Source organism: Anser cygnoides, chromosome Z (assembly GCF_040182565.1).
Source record: "Anser cygnoides isolate HZ-2024a breed goose chromosome Z, Taihu_goose_T2T_genome, whole genome shotgun sequence".
In the NCBI taxonomy this organism is placed as follows: Eukaryota; Metazoa; Chordata; class Aves; order Anseriformes; family Anatidae; genus Anser; species Anser cygnoides.
In genome coordinates, this window is record NC_089912.1 from 12,117,487 (window position 1) to 12,139,555 (window position 22,069).

General features: G+C 41.4%; 1 protein-coding gene and 1 long non-coding RNA gene across 12 annotated transcripts in view; one reads left to right on the forward strand and one right to left on the reverse strand.

Moving 5' to 3' along the window:
* Window positions 1–19,321, reverse strand: part of LOC106043050 (uncharacterized) — a 43,863-nt gene extending 24,542 nt beyond the window's left edge. Inside the window, exons 1-5 of one of the 3 annotated variants that reach the window (XR_007158998.2) lie at window positions 17,454–17,853; window positions 17,168–17,232; window positions 12,269–12,711; window positions 11,983–12,116; window positions 3,901–3,956 (exon numbers count right to left, since the gene is read on the reverse strand). This is a non-coding gene — a long non-coding RNA (uncharacterized lncRNA). Of the gene's footprint in view, window positions 1–3,900; window positions 3,957–11,982; window positions 12,712–17,167; window positions 17,233–17,453; window positions 17,854–19,213 lie in introns of those variants that run through there. The other 2 variants (XR_010827473.1, XR_001211441.3) reach the window with 2 other exon arrangements.
* The window catches only part of LOC106043048 (atrial natriuretic peptide receptor 1-like), a 57,092-nt gene continuing 53,705 nt past the window's right edge, over window positions 18,683–22,069 (forward strand). For 7 of the 9 annotated variants that reach the window (XM_066987853.1, XM_066987856.1, XM_066987857.1 and 4 more), the window contains exons 1-2: window positions 18,683–19,124; window positions 19,623–19,772. The gene's annotated coding sequence lies outside the window, so the exon portion shown is untranslated. Of the gene's footprint in view, window positions 19,773–22,069 lie in introns of all 9 variants that reach the window. The other 2 variants (XM_066987854.1, XM_048050575.2) reach the window with 2 other exon arrangements.

Consider the following 22,069-nt stretch of genomic DNA (forward strand, 5'->3'; position numbering starts at 1 on the left):
TATCAGCCACCTGTGTTTCCCTTCTGCAAGCACAGTACTGTCTTCAGTGTATTTCCATTACGGACAAAAACTATTTTTCTTTGTACATCGAGGGTCAAGCGTCAGTCTACAACCACGTTACTGCAGGTATGAATAAACAATTATTCTTCATGCCATGGGGTAAATGTCTGGCTTTTACAAGCACTCTCATGTCTTGAAATTCTGCAGCAGAGCCAAACTGTTCTTATTTGCATTTTAATGGAGCCAGCTCTACCCGAGGAGAGCCAGAGTTGCCACCTACTTAGGTAATCTTAAATTTCAAGGATAACATTATATGTCATGTAATAACATAATATACTTTGGGCCCAAGCTCATATTAATGGAGCTAGATATTCATGTAGAGGAAGCCATGGTCGCTGCACTGACTTCAGAAAAGAGTTTTACTTCCACCATCTGATGAGTTGGCCCAAACAATGGCAGCTTTAAACACAGAGAAAGCAAGGTTGAGGTTAAGGGTGCTGGAAAATTCAAAGAAGCCAAGGTGCTGCTACCTGATTTGCTGGTACCCGAGACCTGGAAAGTCAAGCTAAGGGATGATTTGCCCTTTCAGGCATCTGTTGCAGCCCCTAAAGCCTGAAAAAGTGGTAAGCCTGAGCCTTCAGACATCTGCCCTGCCTCCTGTTTATGTCCTAACTTTTCTCATCCTTGTGTTTTCTCCCTGAGGCAAAAGTAGACCTGTTTCTCATCTTTGGTTAGCAAAGCTTTGCTGCCAAGGCTTGAAAGTCCTCAGCTGGCTCTGATTAACAATGGCTCCATCAGGTGAGAGGATAGGGTTTCTCCCTGGTACAATCTCTCAGAATAACCTTGCTATAACAAAACCCTGGTCCTACTAAGCCAATAAGAATTTTATCAGCTTTATTAGGGCCAAGATTCAGTAATATGTGTCAGCTCTCCATGTTTAACCCTTAGCTGAAAATTAATTTTCTGTAAGCAGCAAAATTGATGCTTCCATGCAGGAAAAAAAAAATCCATCCTATTTAAAATGACATAAGATCTCATTATCTGGAAGACAGGGACAGCAGTGTTTGCTGGTATTTCCAAGCATTTCTGCTCAAAGAGGACCTTTGTCTGAGTAGTAAAGAAAAGTTCAGTACAAAAATCACTGTATTCCATTAGCCGGAGCACACTCACAAAAATCCCTTATTAACTGGGGTACACTTCTCCAGAACAGCCAAAATAATGTTAAGCTAGCAGCCAGAGAGAACTCCAAAAGGATTGATCTGAAGTTTTGTAAGGCTTATTTCCGCAAAGAATTAAAATGTTAACACTGGGGAGAATATTCAGAATTCTAATAGTAAATCTGTAAAAATTAAGTAAAATACAGAGAACTTTGGAATTGTCAGCTTCTGGAACTATCATTTACTACAAGGACAATCATTTACTACAATGGTCAGGAAAAACTTATTGCAGAGGAATGTTATTCTATAATAAAAAATTTAATATTGACTTGGTATTGATCAATGCTAAGAATCACTGCACATTAAGCTAATCACAGTACAATTGTTGTTATTCTATATTCTACAGTAAGTATCCATAGGAAATTTGCCATCAGCCTCAAGAATTCTGAAACACTGAAGTTCACAGCCATATCAAAAAGGATGTGAAAGCTATCAAAAAAAAAAAAAAAAGCAATTATATTATTTTCAGCAAAATAGCTCACACTTAGAGAAAGCTAGCTTAGAGTCAAGCCCTTTTCCTCGAAAATCATATACTTGTTTTATAGACTAAAGTTAAATTTATTCTAATTCCTTACTACTGTCCATAAACCACACGAAAAGCAATTTCAGTTGAACATGATTTTCAGTGACGTCTTGCATGAAGAAGAAAGTTTTTGAGTAATTTGATTGAGACCCAGCCCTATGAATTGATCAGTCAACATAGTGTCACACTTACAAGTGCCAGGAAAAATATCTTGCTGAGGGATAAAATGACAGATTTGGAAGCTTTTAACTTTAGAATAGCCCTGATACAAATTACAAAGACTTGTCTTTTCTACAGATTTCTCTTCCTCTGGATTGCTAACCTGGCTCAAACACAATATCTATAACATGGAAAACACACTTTATCTTAAAGGATTTAATTTATTGTAGGTGAAGAGTCCACTCACTGATGGAGCTTGTGCCAGCACTACAGCAGCCCTGCCCATCTGTGCTCTTTTGGTGTCAGTATCAACAGAGAGCTTTGCAACCCCACAGGGGCAAGGGTGAAACACTGTGTCCCTCCAAAACACAACAGATTGCTTTCTAAACTTACACTTGATATAGTCCTTTTCCTTCTTCATCCTTTGACACGATAAAATGGAGGTTTTGAAGAATGCTAACACAAGAGAGATGACAATAAGGTTGTCTGCAACCTAACAGTAGCCTATGGTGTAATTGCTGGGCCTACTAGAAATCAAGATCCTGAAGGATGAAGCTTTAACTCATGACTTCTGCAGCAGCACAGGATCATTCCAACCACCATTGCTCACATAAATACAGAATCACAATTAATCACAGAATCATCTAGGTTGGGAGAGACCTCCAAGATCACCTAGTCCAACCTCTGACCTAACACTAACAAGTCCTCCACTAAACCATATCACTAAGCTCTACATCTAAACGTCTTTTAAAGACCACCAGGGATGGTGACTCAACCACTTCCCTGGGCAGCCCATTCCAATGCCTAACAACCCTTTCGGTAAAGAAGTTCTTCCTAATATCCAACCTAAACCTCCCCTGGCGCAACTTAGCCCACTCCCCCTCGTCCTATCACCAGGCACGTGGGAGAACAGACCAACCCCCACCTACGAGACCTTGTTCCCCTGTGCTCTGCTCTAGTGGGGCCGCACCTTGAGTACCGTACTCAGTTTTGGGCCCCTCACTACAAGAAGGACATCAAGGCCCTGGAAAAGGCCTGCATGTCCAGAGAAGGGCTACAAAGCTGGTGAAGAGCCTGGAACACGAGTCCTGTGAGGGGCAGCTGAGGGAACCGGGGTTGTTTAGTCTGGAGAAGAGGAGGCTCAGGGGACACCTTATGGCTCTCTACAGCTACCTGAAAGGAAGGTGTGGGGAGCTGGGGATCGGCCTCTTCTCACAGGTAACTAGTGATAGGACTAGAGGGAATGGCCTCAAGTTGTGCCAGGGGAGGTTCAGGTTGGAAATGAGGAGACATTTCTTCTCAGAAAGAGCAGTCAGGCATTGGGATGGGTTGCCCAGGGAGGTGGTGGAGTCACCGTCCCTGGGGTTGTTCACAGAAAGGTTGGACGTGGTGCTTAGGGACATGGTTTAGTGGGTCACATTGGTGGTAGGGTGATGGTTGGACCAGATGATCTTGAAGGTCTTTTCCAACCTTAGTGATTCTATGATTCTATGTTTCTAAATGTTTTCTAAGTTGCTTGTGACTGGAGGTGCAACAGGGCATTTGTGAGGCATTAGGACATTTGATAAAGAGTTTGACGAGCCAGTGATTTCAGTCCTTCACTGACAGCACCCACATTACACAGTATGAAGCTTTCCTTCTTACTGTTATCTTTAAAGACAGGATGGCTCAGGTCCATCTTTATGCAGAGAAACAGCTCAGGATGATGCATACCCTCAGGAGGACATGGACAGGTGAGCCAGTACAGCAGAGTTCACAGACATGTGCTTAAAGAATGTCAGATTATTATGGTGTTTTCCACTGAAAAAAGTGTATTCATATAGATACCTCGCCAGCCAATATTCAAGAAACAGTGCGTTACAGAGGAAAAATATTATACTGAGTCCAGTCCTACTTCCCATTCACCTCCTTCATGTACAGCTATTTACATTCCCAAAGTGAAGGAACAATGAAAGAAGGAAAGACAAGGCAGTTTTATAGTTACTAGACAAAAATTTGTACCTGTAGAAAAATTAGAAGTATCACTCAGCTCTGGTGAAACCTTCAGCTTCAGATACCTTAAGGGAAAACAAAAAGTCTTCACTTAATTTCAAGCATGAAAATATGACAAATTCTTCAGAAACTTAAAATCAAGCATCCCTTTAAATAATGCACTGAACCACAACCACATGGGTTGGTGAACAGACTGAATGTTATCAGATGAATGCATTGAGCTTAAAGTTATTGTGAGTTGATCGCTTCTTCTTTTAAAATAAGGGCTATGACCCCTAAGCTCAAAATTGCATCACTATTTAGTGTCCATTTCTAAGCCTGCTTGTATTCTTCACACTTGGAGTACCCCTTTGTCTCACAAAGAGTGTTTCCTAACAGCCCCACTGTACCTCTATGCAGGATAAGGAAATCAAGAAGACAACAGAACAGTGGAAAAAGTCCTTTGTGCCTTTCTGCTCCATCATTCCCCAGCCAGAACAGGATAAACCCACACTGTAACACACACATGAACTCAGCGATGTGACTTTGCCTCTCGTGTTCAGACAGCAGGACAGCTAAAAGCAGGTGAGAAGAGCACAAAGGTCAAGGAGTGAGATCTAAAAATAACTTGCTATGGTAAGTGTCACTCACAAGGCACTCCATTATATATTTAGTTGCAGACGTGCACAGAAAAACAACAGGATAAAAGAAAATAATCTGAAAAGTACTGTGGCAACAGACTAAGTACCCAGGCAGTAAGCTTTAATAAAACCAGGCAGGATAATTCTGTCTATCTCACCTTACAAGCTTTTACTGTATACTATTTCAAAATTACTTTACATGGTGTTCACTGGAAATATTGTTCTCAGTAATTATCAGCTCAAGTAACAAGCACCACTACAAGGTATGTGACTCCTATTCAACACAAAGCTTTGGTGCATCCTTGATATGATTCAGGTAACCAAAACTATTTCTCCTTAACATATGCACATGCTTGAAGCTACGGTTTCTACAACACGTGGCTCAATGCCACCAACTGCAAGAAAATTATTTGCTCCTTGTTTTCTGGACTATATTTTCCTTAATAAGAGACCAGGTTTTCACACTGCTGCCCAAGATATTAAGTCTTGGCAGTTCATGTAAAATAGGATGCATATGTCCCATACTGTAAGAAGTACGAAGGTCTACATGGCTCCAAAATAAACTGGTGACAGGCCTGTGGGTTGGAATTGTACTGTAATATTTTATCGAGAAGCAATTTCTCTTGTAGTAAAAGATGTCCTGGTGGTGTCTTCCTCCCAAATTCAGGTCAATGCAAGGAATCTTCTAAGAAGAGCATACCTGGAGATGGAGAGGCAGAAGGGAGAAAGCAGGACTGGGTTTCCTGAAAATCACTACTTTCAGCAAGAACCTGTCCTCTGCACATCTAGAACATGTGAAAATGTTAGGTATCTTATCACACATAGCCCACTCACTAACTGAGCACACCATCAGAGTGTATCAGCATTTGGCACAACATGCCAATCTACCTCTACTGAGCCTGGACTTCTGCTCTCACCTATCCAGGTTAATCTTCTCTCCTTGGGTCACTTCCAGTTTCTTCTCCTGACAAGTCAAAGTCCTCCAGCCATCAAATCTCCCCTTGTTCCTTGTCATCCTGAAAAGTCATTTCAAATGCAAAGCCCCATCTCTTACTCTAGTGTCTCCACTCCAAAACTTCAAATATGTATCTTGTCACCCTCCTACCACTATTTTCCAACAGTCTCCTTCACTCTCAGCATCTAGTCCTAAACAGTCTCCATACACACACAGATGTTTAGCTCCTGTAGCCTTGGTGTTTAAAGCATCTTCCTTTCCTCTCTAATAACATGGTCTCAATAGTAGGGTCAGTGGGAGCCAAGAGAAACTCCCTGAACATACCTCCCACAGCTGCAGCTGCAGCTGCAGTTGTTGCTGAGGCTGTTGAGGACAGAATTATTAGGCTTGGCCAAAGATATAGTAATAGGGATTGGACAAACCCACCAGAATTTTAGCAAGAAAGTTTATCTCAACACTAAGACCTTCATTCTATGAAAGTTAAGTTGCTTTTCAAGGTGACAGTAGAATTATTCCAAAGAAAAAAATAAGCCAGATGAATTTCTGTTTTTTAACATGGGTAGGACTTAGTATTTTCTCCCTTTACCTCACAAACTTGTTGCACTACAGCTGAAGACACAGAAAAGACACTTCCCTCTCAGAACAAGTCCACCTCTTTTTTCTCCGTCCTCCAAAATCTGAAGAGGACTTCCTAACACCTCCTTTGTTCCTTTAACAAAGTTTAAGCCTGGGGTTTGTCTTGGACTGTTTCAACACCCTGTAAATTAGAGCAGTCTTTCAGATTTGTGGTCCAGGGAAGAACACAGAGGAAACTTCATCAACACTCGAGTCATGTGAATCATGCCATGGATATAAGGATGGAACAATTTGCTCCCCAATATATTGGCTCCGTTATTTTGCAAGCTGTGAGCACTTTTTAGTGTCTTGCTTCTCTGTGAGTGCAGGGATTACTGAGAAAGAGGTAAAAAGGCAAGCCAAGAGTTTTCCCATATGGTCTTGCAATGAGGTCCTGTTGCTCTTTGACCTTTAGGTGCCAGAAAGCAAATTAACTGCGAGTTTCTCTCAAAGTGAGTTACTTACATTTTTTATCATTTGAAAGGAAACTTCAAGGATGTATTTTGGAAATAGTAGGAAAACAGGAAATTATAAACCATAAATTGCACAGAAGAAAACAAATGAAAATTCTTGGAGGATCTTTAAGACATTCACAGATCCTGTGGATTACTGACAGAATAACCCATAACACAGCTATATCAGCTGTGTCAGTGGGAGTAAACATTTTCAGAAAATGAAGCAACCTAAAGCTCACACAGTTGTAGCTATGACAACTTCTATTCTACTGTCTGTGGGTTTTACGAGACAAAAGAAAAATCCCTTCAAGACACACTCTCCTTACTTCTGAAAGAACAAGCAGCTCAATTTAGAGCAATATTGGGATAAACAGAACTAATCTGCACAGTCCAGTGTATAATACTTACAGTGTGGAATAGTCAGAGCCCTAAAGAACCAAAGCTGCTGTTTAACAGAGATTCCAGCAGGCACAGAAATGAATATGTATGTAAACACATGCCTACAACATATGGCATGTGTTTCACAGTAGTTCCTCTGTATCTGATGAGAAGAAGAATTCTTTTTCTAAGAGCACAGCAGAAACCAGAGCTGGTTTTCTTCTGAAGACCAACCTACAAGCCTGGCCTAAGGGTCAAACTGCAGAGGACAAGGCAGAAATCAGCCACAGTGTACACTGCTGTGGAGACCCAGGAGATGACTTTTTATCCTGAGGTTATCATGTGCTTCCGCTACCTATACACATGCAAGAGGAAATTAAAATTTCCAGGCTCTGATCCTCAATGGTCTCAGCACTAAGCGCAATGAGATGTGGAGGACAGCCATGAACTACCCAGAAGTGATTATGGTTTGCAGTTTTACAGATGCTGTTCTTTGGCATGTGGGCACATCTCAGAATATAACCGGCAGGCTCTTCTCAAGTTCAGAAAAGTTATGGGCAATGCAGCTTTTAAATGTCATCTGCTTCTCTCTGTTCCCTATGTTTTGAATGCACCAAGTATCCTCTGCTGCTCCTGACAAAGCTCAGAAATAGGTAAGTGCAAAGAGACATACAAGCGTAGGGGCTTTTATTTTTTATCTATGTCTTGCCCATTTTCCTGGCCTAACTGGCTCTGTCTTTGAGGTTCTCTGCACAACAGGTTGCATGGGCCACAACACCTTCACCCACTACCAGAACTTTCTAGTGGAACCAGTCCAAAGTTGCTGCTCTCCAGCAAGCTGGTCTTCAGCACAACGCAGGCTCAAGGGCTAGTCCTGCTGCGTCAGCAACCAAATTATCTCCTAACAGTTTGATCCAGTATCACCCGTCCCACAGCAATAAACTCTTCAACCAGGGAATGAATCATTCAGAGCGGGGAAAAAAGAAAAAAAAAGACATATGGGTTTAGGTCATCAGTGAGAACAATACTTAAAGAGTCAATAGCATAAAGTAAATAGCTTAATATTACAACTGCATTTGCATCCATACTTTTCACCAGATCACATTCTTTACCCAACTTATTCCCACTACCAACTTAGAAACAAACCACTGGATTTTTGTAGGAACTGGAATGGATTTCCTTCCTCTGTTTGCCACTCACGTTACTGGTATCTTCTCACCTTATGGTCATAGGATTGCCATTTTGGACCTCAGGGTGTTCTCTGATCACAATGCGAAGAGCAGCATGGCACATTTTCATAGTATCCAGAGGAATTTCAGTATGGTTAAGATTTCTGCAAATATAGTTTGTGGATGATTCTGTTTATGCAGGAGTTTATGCAGGAGGGAAAAAAAAAAAGTCAATATCTGTTTCTTGACTATAAAGGTGTTCATTGATCCTATTTCACAACTGCTTTTGCTGTTGCATTTGAGCAACAAGTACTGCAGATAGAACTAAAGAGTGCCGTCACTTCTGATGCACAACCATGCAGGCTCTTTAAGATCATCTCCAAAAGCGGTCTTCAGGTCTTTGCTGAGCCACTGTTCCTCTCTTGCTCTCACTGTCATCCACACATTCAATTTTAAATGTTCTCTGGGTAGACTTGAGCATGCACCCATGACCAGGGAGTTTGGGATCACTGCCCTGTAACAGCTCACGATGGCTGCCCCTCTCCTGGCAGCTCTGCGGCAGGACTTGACAATGACCCCAGAGAATCCTTCCCCCTGCCACGTCCTGCAGTGCCGGGCAGCAGCAGCTGGGCGAGTTATCTGTCATGCCTCTGACATAACACAAACCCGAGGCCGCGGGGGGAAGCAGGTGGCACATTTCTGCAGGAAGTGCCGGTGCCTTGGCAGGAGCATCGCAGCCAGCTAGTCTGACCATCCCCGGCATGCAGCTGAGCTTCCAGGCATCCTCACCACTGCTTAAAGAAGTCATGCTATTCCTGCAGGTGATCCTGGGCAACAGCTTGGAAAGCAAGTGTTCAGCCATATGGGGCCCTGGGCATGGAGCCACTGCTGTGAGATACGTTTGGCACGTAGGCTGCTGTCTGGGAGGAGATTAAAGCACGTCGCTACTGGTGGCAGGGGAAAATGAGACTCCTACATGGCATGCCACTGGTTGTGGGCAAGGTGGGTTGAACTCTGACTTCCAAGATGAGGGAGGCAAGGGTGGCATAAAACTAGGAACAGAATGATCACCAGTGTGGGTCTGGCAGCACATCATGCACTAGAGGTGGCTGAAGAGGAAGGAAATGAGAGCAAGCATTCAAAAGTCTGTGGTTAGTCGTGTCTGCAGGAATCCCCCATGAACACACTTTTTGTCCTTTCAGCTAAGCTCACAGGAGGCAGTCTGTGTGAACGTGAGGGTATATGTCCCTGAAACAGCCATGATTGCAGGCAAATTTGAATAAAGAATTTCAAGGAAATAAATAAATAGATAACACACACACACACATACATACACAAAAGATGGAATTGATTAAATATTTTGTCCAGAAATTAAAAAAAAAAAAAAGTGCCAGATTTCTTCATGAACTCTTTTACAGTGAGAGTGCATGCTGTAGCAAAGTTGCATCCTCAGGTTTGCTTCAGTTCAACTAGGTGTTTCTCTCTCTCCTCACTGTTCACTGATTTCCTTCTAAATATGGGGACTTTCTTCTGCAATGGCCTGACTTGACTCACCATGGGAATTTTCATCTTATATTTTATCCAAAAATAAGATTATGCACTTAATATAACTGCATACCAAATAGTAAATACTGAGAGTGGAAAGTTTATGAGCTAAAATTTCTAGATGAATAGGAATGAGGCTGCATATATTTGCGAAATAGAAGTATTCAACAGAAGAGGGGCATAAATTCATTATTTACACTTACAACAAGAAAAGCTATGGTTCTAAAAATTTAGTGACATGCTGTGTGTTGCACTGCCTTGCATGGTGCCCAGGAGAATATCTGTTTTAATTTAACATCGTGTTTTTAGGGTGTTCTACTTATTTTCTCATCCTAAACTGCCTTGCAGAAGAGATCTGGCACCTAGGAATTTGGGCAAGACCAGAAAATAATAAATAGAAATAGATCTAGATTTTTGATGAGCTATTAAATACTAAGAAATAGCCTTCTCACATTCTTGGTGTCATTGAATACATTAGTTACTGCTTGCTGTCCATTAGCAAAAGAACAAAAAACAAAACAAAACAAAACAAAACAAAAACATTGCTATCCCTTAAAATCAAATTTAATTGCCAACTACACATTCAGGTATGCTGTACCAGTGGAACTTCTTTTATTATCTATCTCGACCGCTTTCATAAAAACTTCAGAGTGTTCAACATCAGCAATATAGTTAGGCAATAATTTAATGGAACAGCATCCAAAAGAATGACACGCAGACCAGCTGAAGTGTGAGACCACAGAGCTCTTGAACCGAATCCACTCCCCATGTTAATAAACTAGCAGAACTCTTTCCTGGCCCGACTGATGACATATGGAAAAAATACAACACTGAATACAAACACTGCAACCTTTAAACATCATTCTCCAAGCCAGAGCCAGAGAGATGGTATCAGCTTCATGTCACAGAAACTTCAGTTGTGGTACCATTTTACAGGCACTCTGGCATGTGTTTAAAAAAAAAAATCAACATTTAATTGTAAGAAGGTCTCGTAAGATTATGTAGTACAAGCATTGAAGCAGAAAGCTGTAGTAGGTGGTGAAGAAAACAAACAGTAGGCAATGGCAAGTAATGAGAGGCTGTCTCTCAAGTACCTCACAGTGAACAGCAATCCCCTGAGATGAGTGGCAGCCTGGGTGCAGCCAGCTGGGCACTTTGCCTTGGAAAATAAGGTGGCATAGGGCCACCCTAGCTATCCTACCCTATTTGGCTGCAGGAATCCGCTCTACCTGGTGGGAGCACCTCCCTCAGGGTGTGCAGCGTGGGAAAGCAGTGCTTGCATTTATTAGTGGTCCTCTCATACACTAGTTATTAAGAAGACTTTACAGAAACAGTGGGGTTAAAAAGGGAAGCTCCTGAGAACTCCAGATGTTCAGGCAAAGCAAACATGAAGGGACTCCCTACTTAGTATTACAGAGATTTTTCATATGCAAGGGACAAAACACTACCTGGAAGGACTTGATGTCATTGCCATTGCTAAAGGCAGACAGCAACAACTCATACAGGAGAGAAATGAAGTGAAATGATACTGCCATAATAATACAACACTGGCACCCAGTGGTTTTACAAGGAGGGCACGTTTGTATTCTGTGTTTTCTTAGAAATGTTGTGTGAAACAGATTCCTGATGCATCTCCTTGGTTAAGAAACTTAGACACACTTTGCCAGTTAAGACTAGATTAAAGACTGTGACTTGTTCCTAAGAAGAATGCATGAAGTTTCTTTTCAACTAATTGTGATTCAGTTTTGGCACTTGACAATGTCATTTGCTGCAGAAGAAATAAGAAGGCGCAGGAGTATTTATGTCCAATAGAGTTCATAACAGGTAGACCAAGGACCTCCAGTCCCCTCAGGTTCTGTACAGGTTCCCATACCAGGACATCTTGTTTTCTGCATTAATCTCCTTCCGTGTGAGAAGATTCGTTGAGCTGGTAGTCCTGTCCTTAAATCACACTTATGCCATGTTCTATTTTGTTGTTTGCCTGTTAAAGTGTTCAGCACAAGACAATAAAGTCCCCTGAGCTTTCTTCTTTGTGCTATGCTAAGAGGAGTGGATTACCTTTGAGTTATGCAGATGTCCTATTAATATTCCAAGAAAAGTTTTTGAGTATGAGGGACAATTGGAAAAATACTTTTAGCCCATTATTTGTGACAGAATACACAATGTTGCAGAGAAGAAATTCTAAATTTCAGCAGTTGACTTATGCAAACAACACCATCACAGTTGCAGGGGACCAGTTAGTCAGTGAAATAAACTGAAGAAGAGATCTACATTGCAAGGGCAAAACAGAGTAAATAAAGAGGGAAGCCATCCTCCACTCCTCGCAAAAGGAGTCCAAGGACTCAGGGACTCACCGTCACAACTGTAGAGAAGACTGAAGAAGAAAGCTCTATACTCTCAGTGCTTTTGTGGCCACGGGAACATGGAAGCCATTTTTTTTTTAACTTCTTTGAAGCTCCTTGAGCCAGTAGATGTCACTCAAAAAAACCTGCACTGACAGAGACAAAAGGGAGCAGTCAAGAATATGTTCGGCATGCAGTAGCTTCTTTGAATTGCAAGATACAATCCAAAGCCTACTTTCCCTCAGAAAAAATGAGCAGCCAAGAGGACTAGGAAATAAGATCTTGTGAGGGTACTCACAGGAAAGAAAGGCACAGGCATAGGCTTGTTTATGCAGGACTTAATTGCAGATGGTAGCAGTATTAAGCAGGCAACGCAGCTGGCCAAAGCACATGGCTTTGCAGTTGAATTCAAGCAGTCAGACAAATACTGTGTGCAGTGGGCAAAGGAAGCAGCCCCTCAAGAAAGCTCTGGGGATAGCTCTCCTTTGCTCCATACCGAACACAGGCTGAACGTGCTCGGATGTGCACACACGTGCTCTGTGTCAGACTGAACTTCCTCTGCTGCCTGTCCTGCCACTCTGACCTGGGATTGTAGGAAAGCAGTTCATTCAAGGTAATGCCTTCATCCTCTCGGAGATGGTGGGTGGCTGAAGCAGAGGATCAGCAGGTTTTTTGGTAGGGACTTCTCCATCCAACCACAGCGTCATCTTTCGGACACTGCAGAACTCAGACAGGCTCCACCTATTAACAACATGAGTGTAAAAGCTTCTGCAGACCATTACCTGCATCATGGACTTAGCAGTGTGTTTATTTTATTTGTAACAACTTTGTCCCCAAATTGTGACTTTTTAGGTGTATGTCTTAAAGTAAACCTCCTAACAGTGTATAGATTTGAAATTCTGATCCCTCAATGCTTGTACATTTATTCACAAATGTAAACGCATTGCTCAACTGGGATCTTTACTGAAGGAGCAATGCAAATAAAATTACATAACTCACAAAAATAAACACTGTAAACCTCATTGGCATTCCTGTCTTTACAACAGTTGTCAAATCCTAAAATACCCCAGCCTTAAACCAATACAGAGAAATAATTATCACTTTATCCTGCTTGTAAAACAGTGTAAAACTGGATGGTTCTGTTGAGCTAGAGAATGGTGGGAGAGCACAGTTTACAAGATGAGACTTGCCACAGCTTGAAACATCCCCCTCTATATGTCTACCTTTTTTTTTTTTTTTTTTTGAAGCACTTGCACAGTGGCTCACATCTGATTCAGCTCAGTAATATAAAGTGTTCCCATTTATTTCCATAAGAAAAGAAAGAACGCAATAGCCCCGAGTACATTCCAGGAAAATGGCTTAGACTCAAACTATATTATAACAGATAATGCAGTTGCCAGTGGGCAGAAGGTTACAAGGCCACTTCATCTGTGTATGTTTTATCTCTTCCTGTTTTTGCTCAAGCACTCACACCTCCTTCAGACAGAGATTAATTTTTTATTTAATTAGAAAAACAACAGAACAGAGTAAATGTTATTTTTTTTTTTCTCACATTTGAACAGTTTTCAGGATTATAAATTCCACTGTATTAAATATCATTCAAACATGAGACCAGATGTCTTCATGTTTACAACACATTCTTTTGGCATAGCTTGTCAAAACAAAGTCTGTCTTGGAAAATTTGGATGCGAGTGCTTTCATGCAAGTGGCCTCCAGTGTCTTTGTCAGCCCTGGCAGTTTAAAACCATGTAGTTTTACATCAAGTGCCCAAGCATGCTCTGATCCTTCTGAACACAATATCCTAATACACTCTTTAATTTAGATGCTAGTTTAGCTTCTATCTCTCATTCCTTTGACAGTTTGAGGTTCCTTATCTCATTGCCTGATCAAGCAGGCACCTATGAAGGGTTTGTGCCCTCTTACAGAATCATGGAATGGCTTGGGTTACAAGGGACCCTAAAGATCAGCCAGTTCCAGCTTCCTCCAGATGAGCTTTGCAGTGAATTCAAAAGTACATAACACTGACAGGTAAAGAAATGTTCCTTTAGCTCAGAAGGCAAAGAAACACTAAACAGCATGTCTCCTTCATGTTCCGGTATCTCCCCTCATCCCAAACCAGAAAGCATAGGGTGACAAAAGTAGATTTTAACAGGATGTGTTCGGTGGCTTAAGAAGATATTATATTTATAAATATAGGATTTTGTTTCTTAGATTCAAATATTAAAATACAGCTTCATCTTGTCAAAATGTCAAATGTCAAATACATTTGTCAAAACGTATTGTCTTCTATAATATATTGTCTTCTGTGTTTTATTAGAAAGACGTAGGTCAACACAAGGATTCAAGAAACCAGTGTTTTCAAGGGAACATATTTTACTGTTGTCTGAAGTGGTGTTCGTTAATATCTAAAATGTGTATTCTTGAGATAAATTTGCAAGGATTAGTGGAATGGTGAGCTGTCATGCAACTGAATTTAACAGACAACCTGTAATCTTTCTGGAGTATTTAGACTTCTACATAAAGCAAGCAATTAAACAGATGCCATGAGTTCTGAAGTCTCTGTTATTCATGCCAGATGCTGCAGCCCCAATTATTTATACAGCTTAAGTTCTTTCTGAAAGATATCTTCAACTTTAATATATATTTCCAGACAGAGTTACAGAAATTATCAACACAGAAAGAATGAGTCCTGCTCTTGTAGCAAAATCTTCATGCTACACAGATCCAGAACTTGTACCCTCAATTCATCAGGGGGGCATACAGTTGTTGATAAGGGCAAAGCAAGGTTTTGTTTTGCAATACTTTTCTTTTTTCTTCTTTTCTTCCATTGCCATTCCCTTAACTCTTTCTCTTGTTACAGGTGAGCATGGCTTTGCTTTATATTGCCTGAACTCTTCCTTAAAATCCAAAGCAAATAAAAACCTATATTAAAGTTAAAACCCAGATTGTATCTTTTTAGAGCTGTGGGACCTACTTCAGGACTTGGCTAGTCCTGAAGAAAAAACAACAACAAAACTTAGTAAAGAACTTTTTTGTTTGTTTGTTTTTTTGCCTCTTAAACTTGTAATTTCAAGCAAGTAAATCTGAGAGTTTGTATTTTTGAGACAATATTGGACAGATTTCTCGTGGCTACTGAGAATAGTGCCTTTTTTTTTTAAATACAGTTTTCCAGAAACTACCTATTTTGTAACGTAAGGGTTGGTTCTGTTACTCATTTTATGATGAATACATGTCTTGCTTGTCCACTATTTGAAATTTTACTGTATTACTGAGGCTTGTAAGGTTACAATTCAGAAAGCTGCAGCTTTGAAAACCATGGAAGTTGCAGGAGATCACTGTGCGTTATCAGCAAAGTGATGCAACTGACAAACTGAGCTTGAGAAGCCACTCAGTGACATGGCAGGATTCTGTGCCAGAGCACAACCCATCTTTTGACCCCCCCGTACTGGACCTCCAAACTGGATCACTATGAAATCCAGTCCCTTTTTCCTGAAAACTGTTTAACATACTAAATGCAAGTCTTGCCTTAGCTGGGTAAGGTCAAAATGTAGTCACTCTGTGTTATGTGCTCTCTGTCAAAGTGACCGCCTGTCAGGAGGTACAGATGGGAGACTCATGGGAACAGCTCAGAGACAGAATATTTTCACAGTGCGGTACAGCTGTGTGCCACTATGGCAGGTGCACAGACAGGGCATCACACATTTAGCCAGAAATGAGAAATTCCTCACTTTTCTAAACTGAATGGCAGCCTGATCTGAGGGCAGGCATGGTTACAACAGTTCTGCGCTAAGTGGTCTAGCACAAAGGTTGTGTTCATCCCTGCTCATCTCCTGGCTGTTCTCATCTTTATAGCTGTGTTTCTTCACCCTGACTGCCTCGAGGAGGCCAGATAGCTTGCAGCCCATGTTTTCTGCAGGCAGGAGGAAAACAAATCTGTCCCCAGAGTCACTTCTGTGCTCCCCATGCAACCCAGAAGGAAAGGCAACATTCTGGTAATTTAGGGAGACTTGCTATGTCAGAATTATCTCAGCCAAGCACTGTGCCATGAATTTGAATTAAACAAAATTATGTGGTTCTGTAAAATGTACTACCAAGCTGAAATCAAAAACCTGTTTACATTTTACAGTTCAAAATCAAAATCAGAGTTTCCAAGGCTGCCACATCTTGGAGAAAAACAGAATTCATATAACGTGCAAGATACAGCAATTCACTACTCAAGTAACTTACTGACTGTGCTAGTTTTATAATACTCATGGATGTGTAAAGAACATCCCTGAATACTCTAATACCTCTTTTAAAATAAGCCATGAATCTTCAGAAAGTTTTCAGAATAACTTGCTGGTAGCTGCTATTCAGTGCAAAGCTCACGAGAACAGTGTATATGTATTTTTCCTGAAGTGCTCAACTCAGTACCCAGGAAAAAATCCAAAACCTTTGTTCTATCTGCCATGTATTCGTGTCTGCTACTTCAGACACCCTTCAAAAGGTCATGACTCAGAGCATGCTCCAAATGCCTATCAATTCAAGACTTTTCTTCTCTCCTGTCCTTCTCGGCAAAGGGTGGGAAGCTGAAGAGCAAACGATGGACTAACTGTAGAAGGAAAGAAACTGCACATAATAATTTTTATGCACACATCTAAAAGGCCGTGACCACGTATGACTTCCCTTTGATATGTGTAACAGTTCTGCCTGCAGAATCTCATGGGATCAATCCCAACACATTGTTTAGCATGACAAAATTGTCAAAATGCTCACACCCAAAAAACTCATTATATTGAACAAGTTTGATTTGACATGTATAAGGACCTTATACCACCTACTACCAAATAAGAAAAATATCATTTTCTTAGTATTTCTCTAACCATTAATACCTTCCAGTGCACATACGTACAACATATAGCTTAGCAATTCCTACAAATTTAAGAAGTAATGTACATTATCAATATAGCACTGGAAATACAGAAAATGAAAATGTAATGATTGCAAATTCAGAAAGGAGTACTGAAAGCTGCAAAACTTAAGTCTAATTCAGTATTTTCAAGGTGCTAGAAAAGCTCTGCAGTTTCATGTCAAGCCCCAGGACCCTCCTGCACTTGCTTTCGGAGAGTTTTCCTTGTACCACACAATCAGCAGGGACATGCAGCCATCACTTAACAGACTCCATAGCTGTGTACATCTGTGAAGGACCCCAATATACCTCATGCACTGATCTTCAACCTGTACTACAGCCTGCAGATCTGGCTTGAGACCTTCCAGGTTACACTGCAACAGAAATCAGAGTGAGTAGAACCATCTACAGACAATTAGCAGCCTTTAACCATCCTAAGCAATCACTTTACTGACTAGTAAACAGTGTTAAATAGATCAGTACTGCCAGTTAGAAACCATTCACTTTAATAACATTTTTTTCCCTGAGTTTTCCAGGGCTATATATTCACACCATTTCAGTATGATAGTCTGCTTAATTATGAAACCCAACTCACCGATTTATCCTCATGGCATCAACAGGAAAACAGTAGCTTAGTTTAAGGGAACTATGCCACAGAAGGAACCTGTTTCACCACAGGATGAGCATGGGCCACCTATGCAGGTGACATTACCAATATGCTGCATGACAAAACCAGATAAAGTTAAGAATTGCATTTGAGATCTTTGCTTTACTGAGCAATTCTACCTCTCTTTGGGGACATTTCTCTGGAAAAAGGCCAGAAAAGAGGGCCAAATGACTCTCTAATGGGTGTGCTAGTTAAAAAATGTGTTTATAATAGAACTGGATAGAAGACACTGATGTTTTTGTCATGTTGTGTTACTTCAGTTCAGCAACGCCATCTGGGATAAGTTACTTATGTTTGGTACTGGACCTATATTTGTATCCTGTGAAGTGCATGTTCCTGGTTTAATATTTGTTTCTACTTGGTTTAGTCTACTGGAACTGTCACAGCTGCTAATGCTCCAGAAATTCCAGGAAAAAAGAAAACTTCTGAACCTATGGCTTTTGTTTTTTTCTGAGAAAGCTCTCAGCAAGTTAGACCACATCACACAGTATGCATTTTTGCATGAAGACATTTTACTGTGTGATAATAACCAGTAAGCATTTGGCTCATGTAAGCTCTATCAGCTTGTCTTTCAGTAAAGATCAAATAGATGGGGAAAAAAAAAAAAAAAAGATGTGTTTTTCCCTTTTCCATGACATATGGCCACACAGCTTACAGACCTACCTGAGTACTGACTGAATTTTGCTTTCATGCTGTGAATTAAGCTGCAAAGCACCAAAGTAGAAAGTAGCAAGGAAATCACAACAGGGCTATGGGTTTTCTAGTGTTAACCTTGATCCCGTGGTCAATACTTTAACAGTTTTGGCCACAGTGATCACCCGGACGCTTCCACAGTGAATGGAGGAGGCAACCATAGCACTGAGCACTGGTCTTAGTAAGTAGAAACTGGGGATACCTCAGTGTCTAAAATGCTTGTGTTTTTGTTTGCTTGTTTGCTTGCTTGCTTCTTGTTGTTGTTTTTTTTTGTGTGTGTGGTTTTTTTTTTCTTTTTTCTTCCCTGCACGTCATCCAGATCTTTATACACTGAAGCAAACAGCAGTTCTCTGTCGTATGGGGTAGGTGGGGAAAGCAGCAGGAGCAGCTGTCTGAACCCCAGAGGCCAGAAGGGGAAAGCAGGATGTAGGACAGGTGGAGACACCACCACCCAACAGCTGAAAATCCCCAGAAACGCAAGTGCTGTCTACGCAATGAGGCCATCAGGATGGTGGACTGGGGGAACCCGTTTTGGAGAGTCCGCAGCAGCCACGCTGTGGACAACATGAAGGTCAACCCTCTAGCTGTCCCACAAGTGTGCCGAGTTCCAACTACATGTGTCTTCCTCCCCTGGCTCCAGCAGGCAGCTGCCTCCTGACCCGGTCTGCCTGCCTCCTCTAGCCCTCCCCCCGGCAGGAGGCAGCCCTGACAGCACACGCTACCCGCCGGGCCATGCCCTCAGGCTGCCCGCCGCCATCTTGCCCGGTGGCCCTAGGCCGCCATCTTCCTTCGGGCAGCAGGGAGCTCGGGGCAGCCAACGTGTTATGCAAATCTGCCATCTGCTGGTGTTACACCGATGTTAAACGTGTTAAACGGATGCTTAGAAGAGCCGGCCTGAGCAAATTAGTAAAGAGCAGCCTCCCCCTTCCCCCACCCCCCCCCCCAAAAAAAAAGAAAAAAAGTGCAGTGGAGATTGGGAGGTGCATATAGCATACCACACGCTCTCTCTCTCACAGCAGACTTCTTACAAATCCTCTGGATTTGGCATTTCGGACATGCAGCTGGGAGATGAGCTACCCTGCAGCCCTTTAGTTTGGTCTCTGCCCGATCAGGCTGCAGGTTCTGGTGCAGTTTGAAGGCTTCTGTGCCCCCGTAGATTCATACCCCTGAGCTCTGGGGCGCCCACTGCACACCCTGTCTTCTCCTCTGGCTGCCACCATGCTGTGAGAATGAGAACCATGAAAGTGAAGAGCATAACCTAGGAATCTGGGCAAGATCCTTACCCTTGATCACAGGACAGCTTGTCGAAACTAAAGATGAAATACATTTTCGAGCCTAGTAAAATGAGCTGAGAAAAGTTTGCTGACTGGTAACTCTCTCTCTCTCCCTCTCTCTTTTTTCCAGGAGGTAACAATGTTGAGATGGAAGCATTTTTCACAACCCTTCCTCATTTTTAACCTGAAGTGATGCTGTAGCTCTGGGACAGAAAGGAAGCGTATTGATCATATTTCCGCATGTCTGTTGGAGCTCTTCTCCACAACCCTTTAGCTGCAGGTATGCTGGTTGTGATGCAGATATTTGTCTACAAAACCAACTTCATCAGTAATAAATAGTCTATTTTTTATTTCAAATAGTTGCATATTAATTTTTACTGAACTAAATCCAATATCTGAAAAAAGTGACATCACCTATGATTATAGATGGATTTAAATTAAATGTTTTATGACAAAGAGTAGACTTTTGTTTGTAACCAGCAGGTGGCAGTTACAGATTGTTACAGCTTCCATTTACTCCTGGTAACTGAGTAACTGCAGGTTATGGGTCTCTTACCAGATATAGATGTCATTATTTACATTTGACTGTTTTAGCTATCATTCTGTCAGCAAAAATGCTGCCTAGGTGTGGTGGTTTCACCCTGATGGACAGCTCTCTCACCACAACTGCTCTCTCGTTCCCCATCTTCAAAGGGAGAGGGGGGAAGAAATTATGATGGGAAAGAAAATTTTCTTTTTCTTTCCTTTCAGGGTCACAGGTTGGGATAAGGATAATTTAATTAAAGGAAAAAGAAAGAGGAAAACAACAACAACAACAATAAAACAAACAAAAAAGACAAGCAAAGGTTGTGTGGAAGCAAAGAAAGTGACAAAATGATTATTCTCTACTTCCCATCAACAAGAGATGACATCTTGGGAAGCAGGGCCTCAATAAATGTAGTGGATGTTTGGGAGGACAGACAGCTCCATGATGAGAGTCCCACCCCCTTTTTTCTTCCCCTTCCCACCTTTTATTGCTGAGTGTGACACCATGTGGTGTAGAATATCCCTTTGGTCAGTTTAGGTCAGCTGTCCTGGTGATGTACCCTCCCCAGCTCTTGCCCAACCCCAGCTTGCTGGCTCTGGGGGACCCTTGAGAGAGTTTTGATGCTGTGTCAGCACTGCTCAGCAACAGACAAAACACTGGTGTGCTATCAGTGCTATTCTAGCTACAAGTGCAGAGCACAAACTATATGGGATGCCGTGGGGAAAGTTAACTCCGACCCAACAAGACCTAGTACACCAGGACACCAAGAAACCAGTTCTGGAAATCAGCTGATTGCAGCAAGACTGGTAAATTCCTGACAGGTGTTTCTAGATTTTTGAATGCAGTCCTTAGTTGTTCTCTGGAAATTCTGACTAGTGCCAAGTAACTGGATCAATGTCTTACATGATTTTGAACATTTTTCCTTTGTTGTTATTCATCTTCTAAGAAGTAAGGAAGTATAAAGTTTTGAACTGGTTTTCAAGGAACATCTTTGCAAGAAACGTTATGCAGTACTTTGGAAAACTGTCTGATTTGTTTGGCTTGGTTTTGGTTAGACAAGTAATTTGCTTTCTTTATTCTTTAATATCTGATTGACACATCTGTTAATTTTTGTAGGCACATTGCATTTCCTCCAACCCAGTACTGTAGCTAAATGGTCAAAAGGTTATGTAAGATATTTTCTTTTAGTCGTTTAATTTAACCTGCTACCAAATATTTAACAAGCTCTGTGTCCTTAAGTATGTAGGGACATTGTATGAATGGGATAACATTTTCATTACTCATTTGAGATGTTCCTACTTTCAATCTCACAGGCACCGTAGTGAATAGAGAAACAATGCAACTTCAATGGATTGGAATAGTGCATTCATATTTTAAACATATTAGTGAGACCTGAAAGTGTGCTGTTGATTCAGAATACCATGTACTCTGTGAACATGATTCCTTACTGTGTCAGTTAATATTGAAAAATAAAATGGCAAGAAAGAAAGTGAAGCTCTAATAGATACAAAATCTAGGAATGCCAAGAAGTTCAACAGACTTCTTTTGACTAGACTGGAAGACCAAACTTTCAAGTGTTCCAGTTTTCAAGCGCTGAAGCTATGCAGAATTCCAGTGTCTTTCAGCATAGGCAATTGTCTTGCTTACCAAGGAATGAATGATGGCACTCACAATGTATCCTTAGCCTGCATTGTGATCTCTAGCGAGTCACAGCACATTTCCATGCCTTAAGTTCTTATCTGCTAGCACAGACCATAAAGAAGGGCAAGTTTTATTAAGCATTGACCTTCAATGCATGCTAGACTATTTTGAATCATATCAAGGAGCCAATTTTCAAAAAGACTGCTCAACATGTTAGCTCATGTATAGATGTGCACATCATTAACAAGCATCTTAGGATGGACAGAGACATCATCCAGGTACTACAGTTGCTGAGCAGGAGTTAGCAGGCATAGCGTAATGTGGTGATATTGTCTTATAAAGAGTAAAGTGCCTGCCTGAAGGACAAGTCAGCACAGTAACAGCGACTGTGTATTCCAGCCTAGAGTTAT